At 41.1% G+C, this 20,076-nt stretch overlaps 1 long non-coding RNA gene across 13 annotated transcripts in view; it reads right to left on the reverse strand.

Annotated features, from left to right (window-relative positions):
- Positions 1–20,076, reverse strand: part of LOC134515434 (uncharacterized) — a 36,710-nt gene that overhangs the window by 12,684 nt on the left and 3,950 nt on the right. For 3 of the 13 annotated variants that reach the window (XR_010071003.1, XR_010071004.1, XR_010070999.1), the window contains exons 2-5: positions 16,458–17,903; positions 13,573–13,691; positions 9,243–9,385; positions 1,495–4,720 (exon numbers count right to left, since the gene is read on the reverse strand). This is a non-coding gene — a long non-coding RNA (uncharacterized LOC134515434). Of the gene's footprint in view, positions 1–1,494; positions 4,721–4,757; positions 8,057–9,242; positions 9,386–13,572; positions 13,692–15,171; positions 17,904–20,076 lie in introns of those variants that run through there. The other 10 variants (XR_010071010.1, XR_010071009.1, XR_010071011.1 and 7 more) reach the window with 9 other exon arrangements.

Below are 20,076 nucleotides of genomic sequence, written 5' to 3' on the forward strand. Positions count from 1 at the left end.
CCCAACCCTACAAGCTGGGGGAAGTGCTGTGCCTGCGGAGAGCCACAGCAGGGTCTGCACCGATGCGGCAGTCTGACATGCAGAACAGGGATCAAGGTCTTGTTGGCCAAGCAAACACTATGAAGCGCTGGGAGCCAGCGTGTTTTATCGTGCTGAGGCTGACTGGGACACATCCTATAAAACACCAAAATCCGTTTGAAGTTCACACCAGTCTAGAAAATCCTATCCTGTATGTCAGTTTCTTTTTTAGCTTTGCCTTCACTCTTTTGTTTATACCAATGAACTGTCTGAAGCCTTATTTACAAATCTCTGTACCTGGGACACAGACATCCTTGTTTTCCGTGAGAGGGTCTTCAGAGTAGACATATACATGTAATCTTTCTTCAAAAAGCTCATACTTCTGTGATTTCACAAAACCCTAACATTTTTGTTGACTACAGGATGGTGGCAAATAAACAGTTGCAATCCTTTTGAATAAGCAGTTAAAAAAAAAAAAAAGCTCCCTGATAAGCTGAAACTCTTTTCTAGAATGACTTGAGAATTAAGTTGTAAAAGCACCCCACTACTGATGAGGAATAGACTATACAGCACGTACACACAGCTTGCAAGGTATTTAAGTGATAAAAAATGCTTTATGTGAAGGAAATGAAGACTTCGTGTTGCCCAGTTGAATGGCTTTAGCTGTCAATTTCTAGATCAAATCCTATCTGAGAAAGCACATCAGCTTTACTGTGTCTTGTTTGCCATGTAATCACTATGCTGCTAGTACTGGTTTTATTCACTCCTGCATTTCTTTAAATAGTGTTTTAGTAATTCTTCTTCCTTAAGGGAAAGGAAGCATTAATCAGCTAGCGCATTTAGTACCTACTTACATTAATATCTAGACAATGCAGTGATTTAGAATTCTTTACACCTTTTTGCAGGTTTTTCATTATATTTCTTAGTGTCTTGAGGATGCCTTTCCTCATGACACTTTACAATAAACCTTTGCAAAATGAATAGCTTTCATTATGAAATCAATGATATTCCCTCTAAACTTCAGCGGCAATGTCAAAGAAAAGCTACTATAATTGCTAATGCTGAGCAGTTTTTTATGACCAAACTCTACTTCCCAGATGTCACAGCAATACAGTCATCACCTTCCTCAGCACTTTTGCCCTCCCTTGTCACTGTGGTTCTCTTTCTCAAGAAAGTGATTGTCAGCCATGGCTTTTTCTGTTCTTATGTCTTTACTCTGTTTTCTGTTAGAATTCAACCTTAAAGCTACCCTTTTCAGCAGAAATGGTCTCAAGTTTACACTTGTGACTCTGCATAGCAGGAATCCCTGACCACTGCCTCTCCTGAAGCATGAATTTTAATTCTGAAGCACAAGAAGTAGTTATTAAGAACTCGATGTATGAATTTTAATTCCAGATTTGTTTTTTTTTTTTTTTTCAGGAAGATCTATTATGCCGACACAGAATACTGCCTGTGACTAGCCCAGTCTTCACTTACCTCTTCTGAGCGCTATCTTACATGTTAGACATTTTAATTTGAAGTAGGGTCCATAGCAGGTCCATTTTTAAGAAGCCAAATCCAGTGTGCTTACTAGGACTAGCCCCTGGGGTGCTTGCTGCTTGCACTGATTGGGTCCAAACACGAGCATGCTGCTCAGTTTGATCCTGGAGGAAACGCTGGAGCCCAGAGACTTGTGTACCTCAGGATAGGAGTTCCCTGGACTGCTGCATTGTCGGTGGACACGTTAAGTTCCTCAAAGTTCTGTTCAAAATTAAATTAGGCACATTCACTGTTCCTGGACGTGGCCCTTTGTTCTTCTGTGTTGACGTATACCAGCAACAGAAGTAATGCGGACTAACAGATTTGGTAAAAAGCTCATAAACCAACAGTAGAAGTACTCAGCAGCTGTTAAATCCAGATAGTGTGGCTGTTCTACTTTTCAGGATCTTACCAAGGTGCAAAACGGCATCAGCCTAGCTCAGTCTCATAGAGGGACACAGTTCCTTCCACTTCCGTTTCTATTTTCCATCCTGTGAAGCTCTGATTCACGGGAAAATCCTAAAAATTTATCAGCATCTTGATACTCTTGGTTAAAAACAGTTTAACTTGTTCTTCCTTTTTTAGTACAGAAATAGACATCTGAGTCACTAATTTGTTTGCCCTCTTTGAGGCTGTTGAAATGTAGAAGAGATGAGTTAGCAGCCCCTGGCAGTGGGGGCTATAATGGAGATGCTGACAGTCTTATTTATAGCGTGGTCACGCTACCAGGCATTACAATTGCATTTCACTCAAGGAAGTTACTTTGACTTCTTTAAGTAAAAGCTGTAGTTAAACAGCTCTTTAAAGCTCGTCTTAACACCGTACATGTTTAGATGATTGAGTCTTTGTCATAACCAGGGTACCTGACCAGTGGGTATTCTGATACTCTGTTTTACTTCAAAGGCATACAATTGTCTTATCTCATTCCCTGCCTTAATTACTTTAAATGTACTGACAAGCACAACTGACCAATTAATAGTACTTTTTCTGGTCTTATCTCATTTGTTATCCATGATGCTCTTCCATGTTGTAATTACTGTTCAATTTTTCATGACTCAAAATAGGAGATGTACATAATGAATACAAATAGCAAATTGATTAAATGTAACATGCATTGTAGCACCAGCGAGATTGTCATTTGTTATTAATGAGAGAGATTTGTCAGGTTCTTGTGAAAAGGCTTGTGACGCACAGCAATCCAGACCTAACAGCTATAAGACTGCAGCCGACCTTCAGCTATTTAATTGTCATGCAACACAAATAGGGAGGTACGAATGATTTCCAAGATAATTTCATATTTCTCTGTTTTGGTGCCATCTTAGCATTTTGGGGCTTAATTTCAAAACGTGCAAATCAGGTTAACTGGGAATGTTCCAAGAAATGGCATGTCATTGGAAGGCACCAAATTTCAAAGCCAAAGCCATTTTGTAGGAGCCAAAATACTGATTTTTACAAGGTTGACATTGAGCAAGGCCTTTGCCTGCACCAATGTGGCCAGCAGCTCAGTAGTTGGGGTGACTCATGCAAGAAATGCAGGAAACTGCTGTTCAGATGTCTCTGTCCGATTTAACCAGACACACAAACATATACCTTTTGCATCCTTACTATGTTACCTAGCCATCAGGCAACAGACTACTACAGAGCCTTGTTCAATTGCTCATGGTCGAGCTGGTTTATTTCATATAAACTAAGTCTCCATGGAAAGCTGGTCTTCTATGTACTGGGGAAGTATTTGCTATTCTGGTGTAGACTTTGTGATTTTGAGAGCTCTCCTTCATCCCAATGTCTGACGCATTTATTTGAAATCCAAAAACCTTTTCGTAGAATGAGGAAAGTTTTCTTCATTGTATTGCGTATTGCAGAGAACATGCCAATGAATTCGGTAACAAACAGCCAGGGAAGGCTCGAAAATGGAAATGGCAATACAGGAAATTATTTCCCAACCTTGAGGCCTGAGCCTAAAAATCCAAACAGCTGAATCCTTGTCCCCCACATGCAGCTCACACAATTTCAGTGTGGATCAAGAAAGAGTTTTTTCCAGAATCAGAGCCTTGATGATACTTTAGTTCTTTGTTGTTGTACATTGCTTTTGTTGTATCGACTTCAAAAATGCTTTGCACCAGCTGAAGGTCTGCCCCCTGGTCAGTTTGTTCTAGACATGGACCATATTCAATTAAAAACTACAAAAAACAGTTTTCCTCTCAAATTACATGTTACAGTGTGAAAACTGTAAACATCAGTATTGTTTATCTGAGTTAAGAAATTTAACTGAAGATTAAACCTTGTTATTTAATTCTTCCAGCTTCTGCTTTAGTAGGTGAATGTAGGGATTTTATGGGCATTATTTAAAACAAAAATTTTGATCTTAAAGCCTTTGAAGAATGAAATAAAAGTGTTATGCAGTTGTTGCACAACTCAGGATGAGCAGAATCTTTGAAATTTACTCTGAAATTAGAGACTTTAATCTGCATAATTTATACACTGAGTATTCATAAAAAGGACTACAATTGAAACTCACCTGTCATCAAAAGCAAAAGGATGGAAACAATGGCTAAGACTGAGGCAGGGAAATGGTGTTATGGATGTTATTTCCTAAATATTTTCTAAGGAACGGTTTCTACTAGTTACTGAGGAAATTAAGGAAAAGTGACAAAGCAACAATCATTTCCAAGTAATAGTTCTTTTTTCTTTTCATTATCTGTGCTGTCTGCCCTCAGATCTCTTGCATTGTTCAGATTTCAAAACATTTCCTGCTGTAATAGACAAGCAAGGGACTTTCCGCCCGGGCAAGGAGGAGCGCTCGGCTCCGGCAGCACAGCTCTCGCCCGGGGCAGCGCTGGGTCTGCTGCTGCAGGCTGCTACCCAACAGCCAGCTCAGGCCTGGTCATTAATGGTGGATAATTTTGCTAGGCTCAGAACTTGGTTTGAAGAAACATGGAAAAATTGGGCTATAATTTTCAAATAACGAGCTGGACTTACCCCATTCTGCTTATTTTCTTTTACCGCCTCTCAACCTCTCTGGAGGGATGGGATTGCTACTTCTTGCCTTTGGAAACACTTTTGGCTCATCAGGGTTTTCCCTCTTTGCCCTGCCACTGGCAGAGGTTATCTCAGGCGGGCCTGTTTTATCTCCAGAAGGGATCTCATTGCTAGACAAGAGTCCTGGGCAGGATTTACACCTTTCCTACGGAAACACAGGAAGCTTCTGTCAATTCCTGATCATTTGCAGACTCGTGTCAGCTTGTCAGGGACTATCTCTCATTAAAAATTTAACAGAGGAAACATGACAGGATTGGTCTCTTGGTGCTACAACAATATAAATATTTAATAATGACATGATGATACATTTCTATTAACACGGATGGCGTTCAGCACTTAAGCACAATGGGATAATAGTTGCACCCAGTAAAATACTCATGTAATAGCTGGATGGACCAAAGCTACAGTGAACAGTGCAGAAGAGGCAACATCTTATGACTGAAGTGGCAGAAATCCTTAGTGATTTTCCCATAAAATACAGCTGTTTGTGGACTCTGAAAGAATTTCAGAGCCAGAATGTCTATGTATGTTTGCCCACATCCACATCCTGCGTCAAAGGGTGTGCCATGGACTTGCTGGGACTACGATGCTATGTCCCCAGACCTCGCAGAGATTTCAGGTGTTTGTTCCAGATGTGTTATGAAAACATGAATAACTGCTGTAGCTATAGTCTTTAATAAATTCTCCTTTCATGATGAATCTGGACAAATTTTGAAATTTTATGCTGTTAACACCTAAGTCTGTGAGTTCTGCCACTGACTCCTGTGGGAAACTTTGTGGAGCAGGGTATAGATTACTTATAATCAAGGAATCATAATCTCCTCTAAAAATTACTGGAAAAAGCAAAATATCAAGCTTTATCATCCCCTCTTTTCCATTTATTCACTTTCTTATGTATAAAGTCGTGTGGATAGGAACAGTTTGACCTGAGGAAGGAGCAATGCATTTTTACCTTTTAAAAATGTACCTGTTTGATTTAACTATCAAATCTAGTTTTCTCTAGTCTTGCGAAGTATTTCTTGAATATAAACATCTGAAATGGCACTTAGTTCATAATTGGAAAATTGTTTAAAGATGTTTTTTCTCTCAGCCTTTTAATCTGTATTTGAATTGATGTAAATAACAAAAGCAAGCCAACAATGTTTAACAGTCGGATCAAAAGTACTGCTTCTTCACTGCTTGTATTTTTAATTCTTTGTTCAGTAACTTATGACGCCACACAGACCATCCAGTTCAAGGTAGGTTAGAGCAGAGTTACGTTATTATCCAATTGAATAAAGTTCTTCTCTACACCCACGACTGAAAAATCTGTGCCCCTGAGTCAAGTGGGGGTGAAGGCTGGGCAGTGTGCAGCAAGGACAGAACCGTTCCCAATCATGCGCACGGTGACACTGGACTGGCTCAGCCTGAAAAAGCAGCGATGGTACAGCATATAGGTAGGTTGATACACCAGATACAAGACCTGCTATATACTCCCTCTGAGCTACTTTCAGATCTGGGGCCCACAGGCTGAGTCTTAAGCGAGCAATGCATCTCATATATGTGCAAACATAAAAGGAATCTTTCCCTGCCTTTCTTCTCAACTTACAGAAATATTCTAATTGGTTATTTCAGGTGGGAGAAGAAGGGGAAGAAATTTGGAGCAAGGGAAATGTGTGACTGTTGACTTTGCAGTAGCTCTGTCAAAAAAATGTATTCTGCTTTTAATACACGCCATTTGGAAAGCAAAGCCCCTTTTAAAATGCTTCAGAACTCATGTCCTTTTTAATTGCCTGGAATTCATGGTGGCTGTGTGAGAAAGCCATAAACATATACAATCATAAAAACACATTTAGACAACCCAAACAGAATCAGTGCCATATTATTTTAGTTTATTATTCCTAGTGGAGTACAGATTGGTCTTCCTACTTTGATATTTATTTATACCAAGGAGCTACAAGAACATAAATGCCACTCTTGGGATAATCCTAATGCTGGGGCCGAACAGAATACACATTGCATCTGTCTCATTTGCGGTAAAATGAAGGAGTGTTTAGGTGTAATCCTGCTAATGAAGGACAAAGTTGAAGGTCAAATGTAGTCTTCAGAATGAACATGTCACCATGAAGCTGAGAGAACTGTAGTTCTGCATTAAAAAGTTTTCTTAAAATATCAAATAACTAAGATGGGGAAAAAGGAAAATGTAGCTCTGGTTTTATTATTCCTTTTTCTTTGAAGCCACTCAAGGATTCTGTTCAAGACTTCAGTGCTCATATGAAAAATTAATGATGGGTTTTTGCTAGACAGAAAGTCTTCTTATTTTGGACACGATTAACAAAGAAAACTCAATGCAGAAGTGAGATACTCAGCAGGGGGTGGTTCTCTCGGAGGCCAGCTCACAGCTTCACACCAGAACATTTATTGACATGGGAAAATACCCACTTTTATCCAAAGACAGTTAAACAGATAGGATATGTGCAGGGCTGTATGTACTGAATAACAAGGAACAGATTCTCAACGAAGGAAAATGTCAACCAAAATAAACAAACAGCCTAGCAGCAGGTTGACCCTGTGCCGTGCCTGTGGGCTGATTTGAGTCTACTGCAGAGCCAAGTGCAATGTTAGTCTTTTGCTAGTTATTGTCAGGAAGTAGATTATCAGCTGAAAGGCTGGAGGGGGACTTCAGACAGTCCGCCTGTAGCAGAAGAAAAGCCAAGGACATGTAGGCAGTATATAACATATACAAGCCAGATCTGCACTCTGCTCACATGCTATTTTGATTTTGATGTTTCTCACCTACAAAGATGTCATTTTTGGGGGTCTGGGTACTTTTCCCACAGGCCTTTTCCAACTGAAAGCACCCTCTTGTTCCTGTCTGCACCCCTCAATTTTTAAACCTTCTTGGTTTTGGTCCAGTCCGACAACTCTGTGCGTTTTCTGGGACAGAGAAGAGCCATCTGCTACCCACAGATTCAAGAGGAAAGCCACCCAGAAAAGGTATAAATTTTACAAGTTATAATGGAGGGACAATGAGTTTTACTTATTTTAAGCTTAAGAAAAGACAAACATCTGTTACTAGTGTATTTTTATGATTTGTCCCCAAGTACAGGAGGCGCTTATAAATATCTGTTAAATACAACAGTGCGCTACAAAGAGCTGAATGGAGTTATAAATCCTTAGGTGTCAAACAACAATGAAGGAGATCACCCTGGATGAGCTGGACCAGAAAGCTTTCCTTCCTTTTCTTTTTATACTAGTAAATGGAGCATGATCCCCCTCCCAATACTGCCATTATGAACTACAAGCTCTATTTGTCTGTAGGTTCAAAAAGGAGTTATGTTAGTTTTGAAAGTACTATGCATAAAAGGTGCAGAACTGCTCTCAAACAAAAGCAGTCTTCCATGTAGAAACTCGATTTCCTTAAAACTTCATTCCCATAGGCAGCAAGGATGAAGGTTTCCCATGCCATCTGGAGTGCCTCTTGCTTCAGAGGTAAGGAAATCTGGGGAACGTTAAAGTTGGTAAGAATTGGTCTTTTGCAGGAGGACGCAAGGTAGGGTTTATAAGTTATCGTTGCTAAATGATAGGGAATCAGTTATGCTAGATATAAAGTGACATGAGGCCACAAATAGAGCACCTGATAACAGCACTTACGAGCTTTTTTAAAAGGCTTCATATTTTGTCTGATTTGGTTATAGTTTGTTTGCTTGAGCAATTCTTTTGAAGTTATCTACAGTGGTGGCACTGAAATGCAGCGACCAGTGTACAGTTATAGAACCAGGCTGGCAGAATGATTGAACTGGCTAACTGCCATTTGCACAGCAATTATTTTTTTTTTCTTGTGGATTTTTAGATCAGATCCCTGCAGGAACAGATTGAGTAGAGTTTTTATATTGTTATTTTGAATGTTTTGATATTGCAGTAATGATTTTTTGATATTTGATAATAAAGCCTTGAGATGATAGCAGTGGAAGCCTCAGAGTAGCTTTCATAATCTATTGATTTTGTGGGTTTTTTTCACGGGGAATTTTTTCTTCGCTACCATCAGTTGTTTGGTTCTTTAATTATTTTTGTGGGATTTCTCTCACAGCTTTTGTCTATCACACAATGCTGCTACTTATGAAGTATAAACAAAACATGCGTTTCCATTGACCTGTCAAGTGCTACTAACCAAACACAAAGCAGCACAGCTCAAGTTTGGTCCCGCATCACCAAACTCAGTGGCAGCTTTGCTTTGGCTACATTGAAAAAAGGATCGGGCCCCATCTGAGAGCAGATGGATGTTTTTGATACGGTGAGATTATATTCCAATCTGTAACTCAAAATTTAGACAGACAGTAGGTTTTAGGAATTAATATAATTTATATCCCTAAATTGTAATCTCTCTAGAACAGGAATGGTATTGCCATGTATAATCTGCAAAAAGTCCTGACTATTTTGGCAGGGAAGGCACAATGTGATGACAGAACTGTAACTACAGCTGTGAAGCAGAGAACTAGAGACATGCCTGCGAGTAAGAGGTGCCCTGTGCTCCTGGGAGCAGCCGGGTCTCACTGTTGTACCCTCGCCAGCCAAGAAGCCCTTTCTGCCCTGGCTTGTCCAAACTTAGCCTTGTGCCAATAAGCGGCCAGTCTTGGTTTGCCCATCCGCTGCTGCCAAGCAGATGGCACCGGCTGCGTTTTCCTCACCTTTGCTCAGCGAGAGCTCTAATTTATGTTTCCTTCTGCTCCCCAACCAAAAACGTCCATGAAGTCTTACAGGCACGTATTTATTCTTCAGATTTACAATGCTTTTTATTCTGGCTGAGATTGACTGACAGGCTCAGAAGTTCCTGTAAGGCAATATGAGAGAAAAATAAGGACAGACAGACAGATAGCAATGTCATGACCCTCATTTCCTTAGGAAACCAAGCTAAAAATGAAAATGTAACCTCAGACCCTTTGCTGAGGGCTTCTCCTTTGAAAGCTAGAATAAGAACAGATACATGCCAGATCAGAAAAGACACGTGGAGATTACTGCGTTCTTGTTACTACATTAAAGCAGTCAAGAAAAGAAGCTAATTGTGAATAGTTTTAAGTCCTCTTAAATCACCGTTATTGCAATTATTAGTAATGATTTTATTGTATTTACTTTCCAAAGGAAAAAATGTTCCCATGGTACAGTTAAAACCAGAGAGGGATACCTGGGGGACAGAATGCAGATGTGCGTGCAGAGGTGCCCCCCCGCCCCTGCTCTCTGCTGGAGGGCCAGGCTGCAGAGTGGGCTGCTGTCATGTACTGCACCAGGCTGTAACCACGCGGGCAGGTGAAAACAACTGAGGGAGGAGGCTGGCATCGGTGTCCCTTCCCTAGGTAAGGTATGTATACAGCAGAGGCAGCAGAGAGGTAGTGGATTTTTGTCTCATGTAACAGAAGGGAGGTGTGTGGAGCGAGCTCATGAGAGGAAAGCTGCGTGTCCTCCCCAGACTACACTCACCTACATGCTGTAGTCACTCACAGGCAATTTGTAACCATTGAGGTGGGTGTTCTGTATCTGCATGACTTGACTTTAAAGCTTTATTGAAGCTCTTCAGTCAATTCACTAGTGACCTTGAGAGATCCTATCACGTGTGCTGGCAATTGTGTAGTTGATGCATTTCCATATGAGGCACTAAACCCTTACATATTGGAAAAGTCATTTGGTCTGTTAGAACTTGCATGGAAAAATACAAGTATTTCATAAGGACAAGTGGGCAGATTATTCTCAGGCTATTGATTCCACATTTTGGTCTGCTGAAAACCTGCTGCTAAATAGACCTCCCTACTGGAGAGACTGAGCAAAATGGCCATTACAGGGAGAGACTCTGGGGATTTATTGATTGGTCATGAGAACACTAATCATGAAATAGCAAAGATCGAGCATGCTTTTGCAACTGCTATTTGCATAAAAAGGTAACACTTCAGTGTTGGGAAGCCAGATTTTTTCAGAACATTAACAGTAGCTGTCCCAGATCTAGTCATATCCACATCCAACAGAGCAGCCAGTTCCTCAGGCTTCTCATTTTCCAGTGTCTAGAGAACTGGGGCAACACACACATAATGTTGTCTGTAACAAGTAAGTTAGCAAATACATTTGCTACATTAGATGGATGCTCAAAAGGAAATTCCTATCTCCAGCAAACCTACAGAATAGTACTTTCTCTCTCAAGCGTACTTGAAAACAGCATCAATTTATGGATTTTGAAATGGCTAATTGATTTTCTATTTGATTCTTGTAATCAAGAAGTTAATTCAAAAAATTTCAAGCAATTCTTGTAATCAAATTCTTGTAAACTTTCCTTTCTCCTGACATGCTAATTTTGTCAACCTCAAGTATTCAAAACTCGAAAATAAGGAGGCCCTTAAAATTTTGAGCAAGACTAGACTGTTACACAGTTTACTCCTTCACAACAGTATTTGTTTCTTTCCCCCCTTATCTTTCTAGGTTTTTTTTAATTATTTTTTTAATGTAGCTCATCAAAGATAGAGGCTAAAAATGTGGATAGAAACATTCTACAGTTTTTTTAAACAAAGGCCAAATTTTCCATATATTTGTGTAGCTCCAAGCTTTATGACTTTAAGAAAACATATATGAAAGTAAAACATTCATTATCAGACTAAGCAAAACTTAGTAAGCTGTAAATGTTTGCCTCAGAATTTACCAGGATGAGATACTTTGCAATTTCCACATACGTCCTTTTCTAGCTTTGTCACTAAGCTCGTAAAGTTACTGATGAAAAACACCCATGAGTGCATTCATTGAGGATTTCACTTGGAGAATAATATATACAGCCAGAAACCAAAATATGTTAACGGAGAGTCTATGAGCCCTAAACAAAAGCTGGCAATATACACAGGATTTAGGTAACCAGATGCCAACACCTCTGCGCAGCATTCTCGGGTCCTTCTGCCAGGGAATTTCAGTCCAATCTCCCAGTTGTCCCTTTCCCCCACCTTTGCTGCAGTCCTATTTCTTTTGGATGAGGACCGGGAACTCTGGTTCATGGGGGTGAGCCTCACTCACAAGCCCCCAAAATCTGGGGACAATAATCACTAGGCTCTGAACTGGTCAAGAGCATGTAAGGTGTTTGTCAGAGGCAGGGGAAAGTCAGTCAGAGAAAGAAATAGATAGAGGACAGTTGTTCATTACATATCATGCATGATCAGTCTTGGGGAGAGACGATGAACAAGTGAAACCTTTGTGTACTTCTCCTTAGGCACCTGCTAGTCCTCTGCTTTGTCAGCGTGTCCCCGGGCATCTCCACTGGCAACCCTAACAGGAGAATTGCAAGGTATCTCTAGAGGGCAGACAGTTATATAGCTCTGAACGGGCTTGGAGGACTTATGTCCATGTACTTAATCAGTTTTATGGCATTTCTGTCAGGTTTTACCACTCTTTGGCCACACCAGCCACCTTATGAATATCAGATTCCAAGATTTAGGAAATAGGTACCAAACCTGAAACCTAGACCACGCAACAAAACATTCACTACCTTTTCAGAAGCATCTAGAAGCAGAGGCTGAGACAAATAATAATTCAGTTTTGTTTGTGCTAGGGGCTAGAGCCAATGAAAGATCTAATCCATACTTCCATGCACCAGTGGATGCAAACTGCACCGACTCCATGCAGAACACAGAATTGCTGGACTTTCCTATGCTCCTGTATGCTCAGGCACGGTGGAAGCAACCAGTTCTGCATGAATGTATGAAGACACCGCACATTACATAGCTCCTGAAGCGCGGTATGATTTAGTTTATTAAGGTAGAAATCAGAATGGCTCAGACTGAGCTCTTCTACCTTAGGATCTCTTCTACCTTCCACCTTAGCCTCTGGTTACAGGCTGATGGTACATTGCACGGAGTCCCTGCAGTTCTCAGCTCCTCGCAGGCGCCATTCAACAAGGTACCTCAAGCACCAATAGCTCCGTGAAATACTTTACCAAATAGGGTCCTGAAAGACATCAGTCCCTTAAATGCCAAGTTTGGCCTGCTGAGGCCACATCTCGTGAGAGGATTCAAATTGTCAGTTCAGTGGGAGAATCTTTCTGTTCTAGGGATGAAAAACTCAGAGGACCTCACTCATGCTCAGTGGTCTTGTAATTAAATGTTACACACTTGATGAGCATTGCATTGTGAGCCTCAAGGCTAATTTACATGTTACCACCAAAATGTTTTATTTTAGTTTGCCTGTAAAAATACTGTACAGGCATCATTGCAGGTCATTGCAAATGGTTTGTATCAATGATGCTTGGGCGACTCTCAAAATTACTAAAAGCTGTACATAATTACTGCTAAAGAGCCCTGTACGGAACCAATAATACTTCCCCTACAATAGCTATTTTATGACTAAGATGGCTTTCCTGACGTGACTGACAATGCTAGGATCACAAACAAGCAGCCTGCCATAGGGAAACAAAGTAGTTTGAGTCAATAACAATATTACATGTATAATTAAAGTGTATGTCGCTTTTTTTAAGAGTTGCCCATAATTCAAAACAGTAAGACAGGATGGGAGGAAGGAGGGAATAATGAAAGTAGATAGGAGTTAGTTGTAAGAATGGTGACAAGTATGATGCCAATATAAGGTATTTACTGGCACATTTAAATGCTTTATGTTGTAAAAGTTGCTTTTAGTGATTTGGGCATGTGACTCACATCAGTCTTTACACAATGGATGAGTGAAAAGAGAAAAAGCTTCTCAAGACTCCGGGATCTATTTAGCACATACACCTTTATCAGTTTCTTGTTCCGAGGAGGTCAACCCACAAGTAAAATTTCAATGCGGGCATATCAGATGGACAGAACTGCCTTTTCTTACAATTCACTATTTCTTTAATACTTATTTGACTGACTTCAAAGCAATGCTAAAGCACTGCAACCATTTATTGGAATATATTAATAATAACAAATTAGAGTTTCATTCACTGAATTCCAGCTCTTAGAAGAATAAACAACCTTGTGCAGATGCAGAAGAAAGGCAGAGAAATATTGGATGACTTACCCACAGTCTGCAGCAGCTGAGTGAAAGAATTAGAAACAGAACCTCTGGCCTCTGGCCTTTCTTCCAAATCATCTTTCCTGTGTTTGTGCCACAGTAAAATGATTTTGCATACGTCCTGTCTTGGAAATATGAAAAATATATGCAATATGTAAAACAGCCAATTGGACTGCCTTTTGGAATATATCATCATTTATGAAAGGTGCATCTTGAAGCCTAAACAGATTGTGTGCAATTAATTGCAAACTGTCAAAGAGACTACAGCACTTTACCGCCAATTTGTAAATAAAACCTAGTATGCCAAAGGGCTTAGGTAAGTGAGGTGAGTTTCTGTGGATAAAGGAAAGGCAATGCACAAATGCAATGCAACACGATTTTTACATTCCAGCCCTTAAGAACTTTGCTGACCCTGTAAGAAAATGGTGTGGTGCAGAGTCATTGAATGTGGCTAGGCTTCTCCATAGGTAAATATTTTACATAACCCAAATGAAGAAGTCCTAGCTTACTTGAAAAGCTGAAAGAATAAAAAAGTCATCAAGTGCAAAAAGAAAAACATTTTTTATTAAAATCTCGGTAAATACGTAAGGATTTTTGTACCCTAAAGATGTGCTGAATGATGGTGGTGAAGTGTGGATCATTCCAAATATAGGGGACTGCAAAGAAAGCAGATTCCCTTTATGTCCTGATTCTGACCCTCAAATGATCTTTGTTATAAATACGCTCATCCTGGTGGCCGGCCAATACCTGACTCGATTCCTTACCCGGTGCTGTCTAGCTCCCTTTGTATCACTGCTGTTCCCATCCTATATCTCCTTGTTCCTCTCCATAATATTCAATAAATACAATATGTTTGGTGCCACTGCTGATCTGCTGAGGCAGTCAGTGGCCGGCCCAGTGACTCAGGCTTGGTCGCAGCTTCAAAAGAAAAATGATGACGCCTGTCTTTCTAGGTTTGAACCCCTCCGGTGAACAGCATCACAAATGTAATACAGCCCTTCAGTAATTACTGAAACAGCAGTTTGTCACAAGCTGCTGGCGGCACTGATGGACAATCTGCTTGTGGGTATAGTTAGAGGAAAGAATATGTAAGAAAATATAATATTTGTGACAGGCTTAACTTGGAATTTTTTTTTCAGGGGATGAAACATACATGTGGAGGCAGTGTAGATGAAGAACTAGGTACCCATATTCATCAACAGTTCTTTCCAGCTCTCTGGTATTTAATATATCTGCAAAACTTACTCCAGTGTAAATGAGAATTTGGTGCAGGTAGTAGCCACAACTACACAAAGTGCAATTTGTATCTCCTCTGAAGTTCACATGCATCAGCAGTTTCCAAAACAAGTAGATTTGGTCCCTGGGGAAGAGCAGAACTGCATACATATCCCAGTCACCCTCCACACTGGTGCCATCACAGGGCTCCTTGTGATGCTCAGGAAATAAAAAAAAAAGCCTTCTCCACTCCCCTGAGCCTTGTAGCAGGCTCAGAGCTTACTGCGACATACAGGCACTTCCCTGTGCGCTGTGAACCTGAAAAAAATGGAAATCTAAAAGTCCACTCTTGATGTGAAGCAGTTCTCTTTATTCCTTTTCTCCCCTTACCTTGTAGTGCAAATGCAGTTCCAGAAATGACATAAAACATCCGATGGTGAGGTAAATTCAAGGTTGAGAGAAGATGAAAGAAAAAATGGACTCTGAGCCTGATAGGCTTTGGATGGAGCTTTACCGGGAATCAGCACTCCAAAGGATGCTGTCGCAGGGGGGGACCTGCCCACACGGGGAAACGCAGGCCCAGCCCTCTGCGGAATCAAAAATCTGGAATTGAGAGATGGGAAAATGCTGCTTGACCCAAGCCAAATTAATAATGACACTCTGTTTCACGTCTAAATAGCATTTAAACAACATTACTCCAATTAGTGAATTGAAGACATTTTGTTTCCTACGAGATATATTCTCTTCTCCCCAAATTATGGTATTTTACTTCCTTTCAGGATTTTTTTTTGAACTAGACTGCACTTGACTCTAGGGACAGAAGGTTTCCTGCAGAAATCTTTGCTGAGTTTATGGCACAAACAGCAATGTTCCTCCAGCCTTTATTAACTCAAACGTACAAAATCTAGGTGTGCACATCCCCTTGTTTGTCGTTTTGTTTGTTGCACTGCTGGACACTGCTCGCGTTTCACCAGAAAAGGCTCTCCAGCCTGCAGCCAGCGTATTTTCCCTCTCCTGTCACTCAAGCAAACTGCCTCGCCGCTTGCCTGACGACGAGGTTGGAGCGGAGCCATTGAGCCCGCTGGCCCCTGCCAGGGGTCCGGCACGCCGGGCACCTGCTCGGCCCCTGGGAGCTGCGGGTGCGGATGCCAGGCGGGCTCCCCAGCGCTGCCGGGAGCCAAACGGGAGTACTGGGGGATGGGACTCTCCTTCAGAGCCGCAAACAACTCTTTAAAATACTGGGAGTGTGCAGAAGATGGAAATTTGCTGTATTACAATTTCAGAAAGCAGTAGATGAACACCAGACACAATCAATGACCTCCCCCTTTCTGAGCAGCTAACCCAAACTCTGAGCAGTCCAGCTTTAGCCCTTGACCGTGTTCGTTAGAGTTGTTTTACTGTCCTCTGATGAATGCAAGAGATCACTATACATAAAAAGCAAAGTTCAATAGGCGGTATGGAACAGCGTTCACATGCTGGCTCACAGGATTACCCTACAGTTACTAGGCTAGTTGTAAGTCACGAGAATTTATTTGGCACTCAGGGTTTTGCCCTCCCTTTCCCCTCTCTCTGCCATTGAGGTCATCTGAAGTCATAATTTTCAACTGAAAATTTTTAAGCATTACCTTTATCTGTAGTCGCCAGTGTCTTTAAGAGCTCAACCCCATTCCTCTTACCTCTGCAGGTGCTCCTGGAAGGTGAGGAGACCTCCACCGTCTGTGCCTATTGCCAGCGTGACTCCGCAGCTTCCCAGCTCTGGTGAGGTACCAGGGTGTGCTGAGCAACACTGATGCTACCCTGGGATGCTAATGTGTACGTCATGTAGTGCTTGTATGTCACAAAGATTTTGGAGGGTAGGATTGGGAGGGAGAATAGGGAGAAACAGCCTTCCTCCGCTGTCGTCCCTTGACATCTGCCCCTCACGCAAGGCTTGTGGTGCAACGTGCACTCCTCTCCCCTGCGAAGGCTCTGCTGCTTCTACAAAAGGCTTGCAGAAGGATACCGACAGCACTGAAATCCCACTCAGTCTGCTTGGTTTTTGCCAGCCCTACTTGATTGCCCTGCAAGAACAGAGAGGAATATTTCCCCTGCTCTCTGGAGTAAAGTCCTCCATTACCATGTCACGAAAGAAAACAGGCTGTTCGGTAGCTAAGGAAAAATGCTGACTTTAAACCTGAGATAAGGCTCTATCATTTACACTAATGAGCTCACTGGTGGGGAATTTGTAAAATTTTATGATAAAAAGTAGCTGTAGTCAGTGTTTGATGGAATTTACTATTTTACTTTTTTGCTGAAAATACACATAACTACTAATAATTTTCACATCCAAACCTAGAGAGAAATAAATGCAACGAGAATTGTCCCAGTAGAAGTTCAAAGCTCTTGTAAGTAATCCATTATTTTAAAGATTTATTCTTGAACCACGGGTTGGTCTGAAGTCTGCTGGCAAGGCTATAGACACTTTTAGCTGGTTGAATAACAAATTAGTTACTTAGGAGGAGCCATTAATGAAATATTAATATCAGGACTTTAATTGCTGGTAACTTATGGTTAAAAGTTAACCCCCTAGATCTGCTAGTCGTCACTGTCCTGTCAGATTTTGATTTCTGATGGAAGTGTGCCCTGGGATTGCCCTGTAATAGTTTCTGTGCCGGGTACCACGTATGTCCAATATGTGCAGTGAAAAAGAGGAGGTATCTAATAGCCTTTGTTATGAAATACTGTCAAAGCAGTAAATGACAAGTGGTAAGGAAAGCTCGCAGCCACTGTAGATTACAAGGACCTAGACTGTTCTGTTCAAAATCAGAATAAATTAGTCGGGCCGGAGAGCATAACCGTGCTATACAACTAGTAGAAATGGAAGAAAGCAAAGGGGTGAGGGTAAGCAGAGAGGAACAGAGATGACTCCACCTGAAGGGCTGGAAAACTCTCACAGTTTGGCGCCCATGTGAGACATAAATGAAATTCCAGCGTGTTTTCTCTCCCCCTGTTTTTTCTTGCAGTCTGCCGACTCCATTTGAGGGGTTTAAACTCCACAGAGTCCCTGGTTCGACCCCTGGAAAAGCTGGCCAGAAATGCATTACAGTGCGTGGACTTCATTGCGTGTGACCACTCGCCGCTGCCTGCAGACAAGAAATAAGTGCTTACAAAATGTTCCATGTGCTGGTTGTACCCCTGCAGCCTTGTTTTCTACCTGGGGTTAGCTGTGTTTCTACAGTGCTGTCTCAGCAGAACAGTAAGCAATGAACTGGGGACCTGGATGTGGGTTTACTGCTGCTGAAAAGAGAAGGACAGGCAAAAGGGAGAAAGTACGTAGCAGATAGGACAAGAATGGATGGAAGGGATACAAGAAGGACAGATGGTTTATGGGCTGTTACTGATGTATTTTCTAACTCCGTGAGTCCTGCAAGCACTGGGAATATGGGAAAACAAGACAGACCAACAAAATGGATTGGTGGGAGAGACAGCAAAGTGGCTGAGAAGCTGGTCTTGCATGTGAGTGATCACAATTACTATCATCTTTCAAGAACGCATTGCATTTTTCAACAAAATTTTGTCAAATCCATGGCTCTTGTTGTACATCTCTGTCTTGATATGGCTCACCATGATTTTTGAATTTCCTGGTACCTAAAAGTTTGTGTCTACTCATCTCCTTCCTGGCTAGCTTCTCTCCATCCTGTACCCACCACTTTGTACCTAATACAGAAGTGCTGGTTCTTTGAGAAGAGCAGCCACTAGAGGGAAGGATGCACACGAAGTTCCCCCCGGCACCTCTGTCGCTTCCTCCGCAAGTAAAAAAAAAAATGATCAGAATTTTACGCAGCATTTGTAAGGTGGCCTGGTCTATCCTTTCAGATGAAGTATATTGAATGAGATTATTTTTAGTATTGCAGTTTCACTGCACATCCTGAAACACAGCCAAAATTAAGGGCCAGGGAAAAAAATAAAATCATTGGCTAAATTACACAGAGGAGATTGGATTACCTGTTCAAACAGAGCTCTTAATTCTGCGTATAAATAGAATCCACAAATACAGGAGTACTGCAGTGGAAAATAAAGCCAGCCAACAGCCCCTAATAACCCCTAATTATTAGGAGTTTCAGTTAACATTTGGACAGCTTTGGTCTTAATTCTTTTAAGTCTGAAGAGGCAGCATGACCGAGGTGGCCACGTTTACAATTACAGCGAGCACACACGCTGTTCCAACCCATGCTGGCTTTAGCTGAGTGTTCTCTGGCAGCTGGGGTTGGGATTTTGCCCTGTTAAAATATAATTACCTATCTGAATGGCGACTAATTTCCAGTTTGAGTTATTTATTTGTAACGATGCACTTGTTTTGACAGAAGCCTATGACAAGAAAAACAAATCAAGCTCCTGACCTTGGCATCATTGCTCATTTAGGAATTCTTTTGTACCTGAAAGAAACCCTGCTAATATCCCATCCAAGTAATGATTTAACTTGCATGTTATCAGTAAATACAACAACGGAGATCTAGCCATAAAGCAGACACCTCTTAAGGTAAGACTGAAATACAATGTTACTTTTTTTAAAAAGAAAAAATAAAAGCTTGACAGTACTATACTGCATATGGACAATTATGGTTGTATAAGCCAGAATGTTTAATAGTTGTCTCAAGAATGGTGTTTTCAAATATCTTTAGCAGTGAGCTAATGGTCTTTCCCAGTTTTAAAGCGGTCCTGTGTAATATACAAATGGGAGATTAGAAGTCAAATACTTTTGCAGGCAGTCAATAAAAAGCAGCAGATGACGTTATCCACATTCTTAATGAACTCTGTTGATCTTCAAAGTATACAAACCCCAGTATCCGTGCAGCCCCATGGTCCTTTAAGGTAGACAATTTTACATTCATTTACTGCTGCAGTCCCCATTTCGGTTAAGATTGTGTAACAGTTTCCTCTTTGACCTTCTGGTTGCAACTACCTGTATCCATCAAAAATTCCCACTTCTGAGACTGACGTTTGTCACAATTGTGAACTGCAAAAGCTGAATTTTTATTTCAACATTTTATTACGATCTTTTTGAACATTTCAAAACACATGAAGGTACAGGGAAAACACTAAGCTTATTTTGTTCGATATTCTCTGGCCAGAAGTGAGATCTGAAAGTAAAAATGAGAACTATTTTTCTGTAGGAAAGAGTGCATTATTAATTTTGGGAAGCAATCTGGTTTCATTCGATCAAATAGAATTACAGAACGTTTGGACGTGAACATACGGAAATGATCAGCTGTCAGTTATTCTCAGGTACACACCTTGGGAAGCACACGCACTCCT

The sequence above is a fragment of the Chroicocephalus ridibundus genome, chromosome 4, assembly GCF_963924245.1.
Source record: "Chroicocephalus ridibundus chromosome 4, bChrRid1.1, whole genome shotgun sequence".
Classification (NCBI taxonomy): Eukaryota; Metazoa; Chordata; class Aves; order Charadriiformes; family Laridae; genus Chroicocephalus; species Chroicocephalus ridibundus.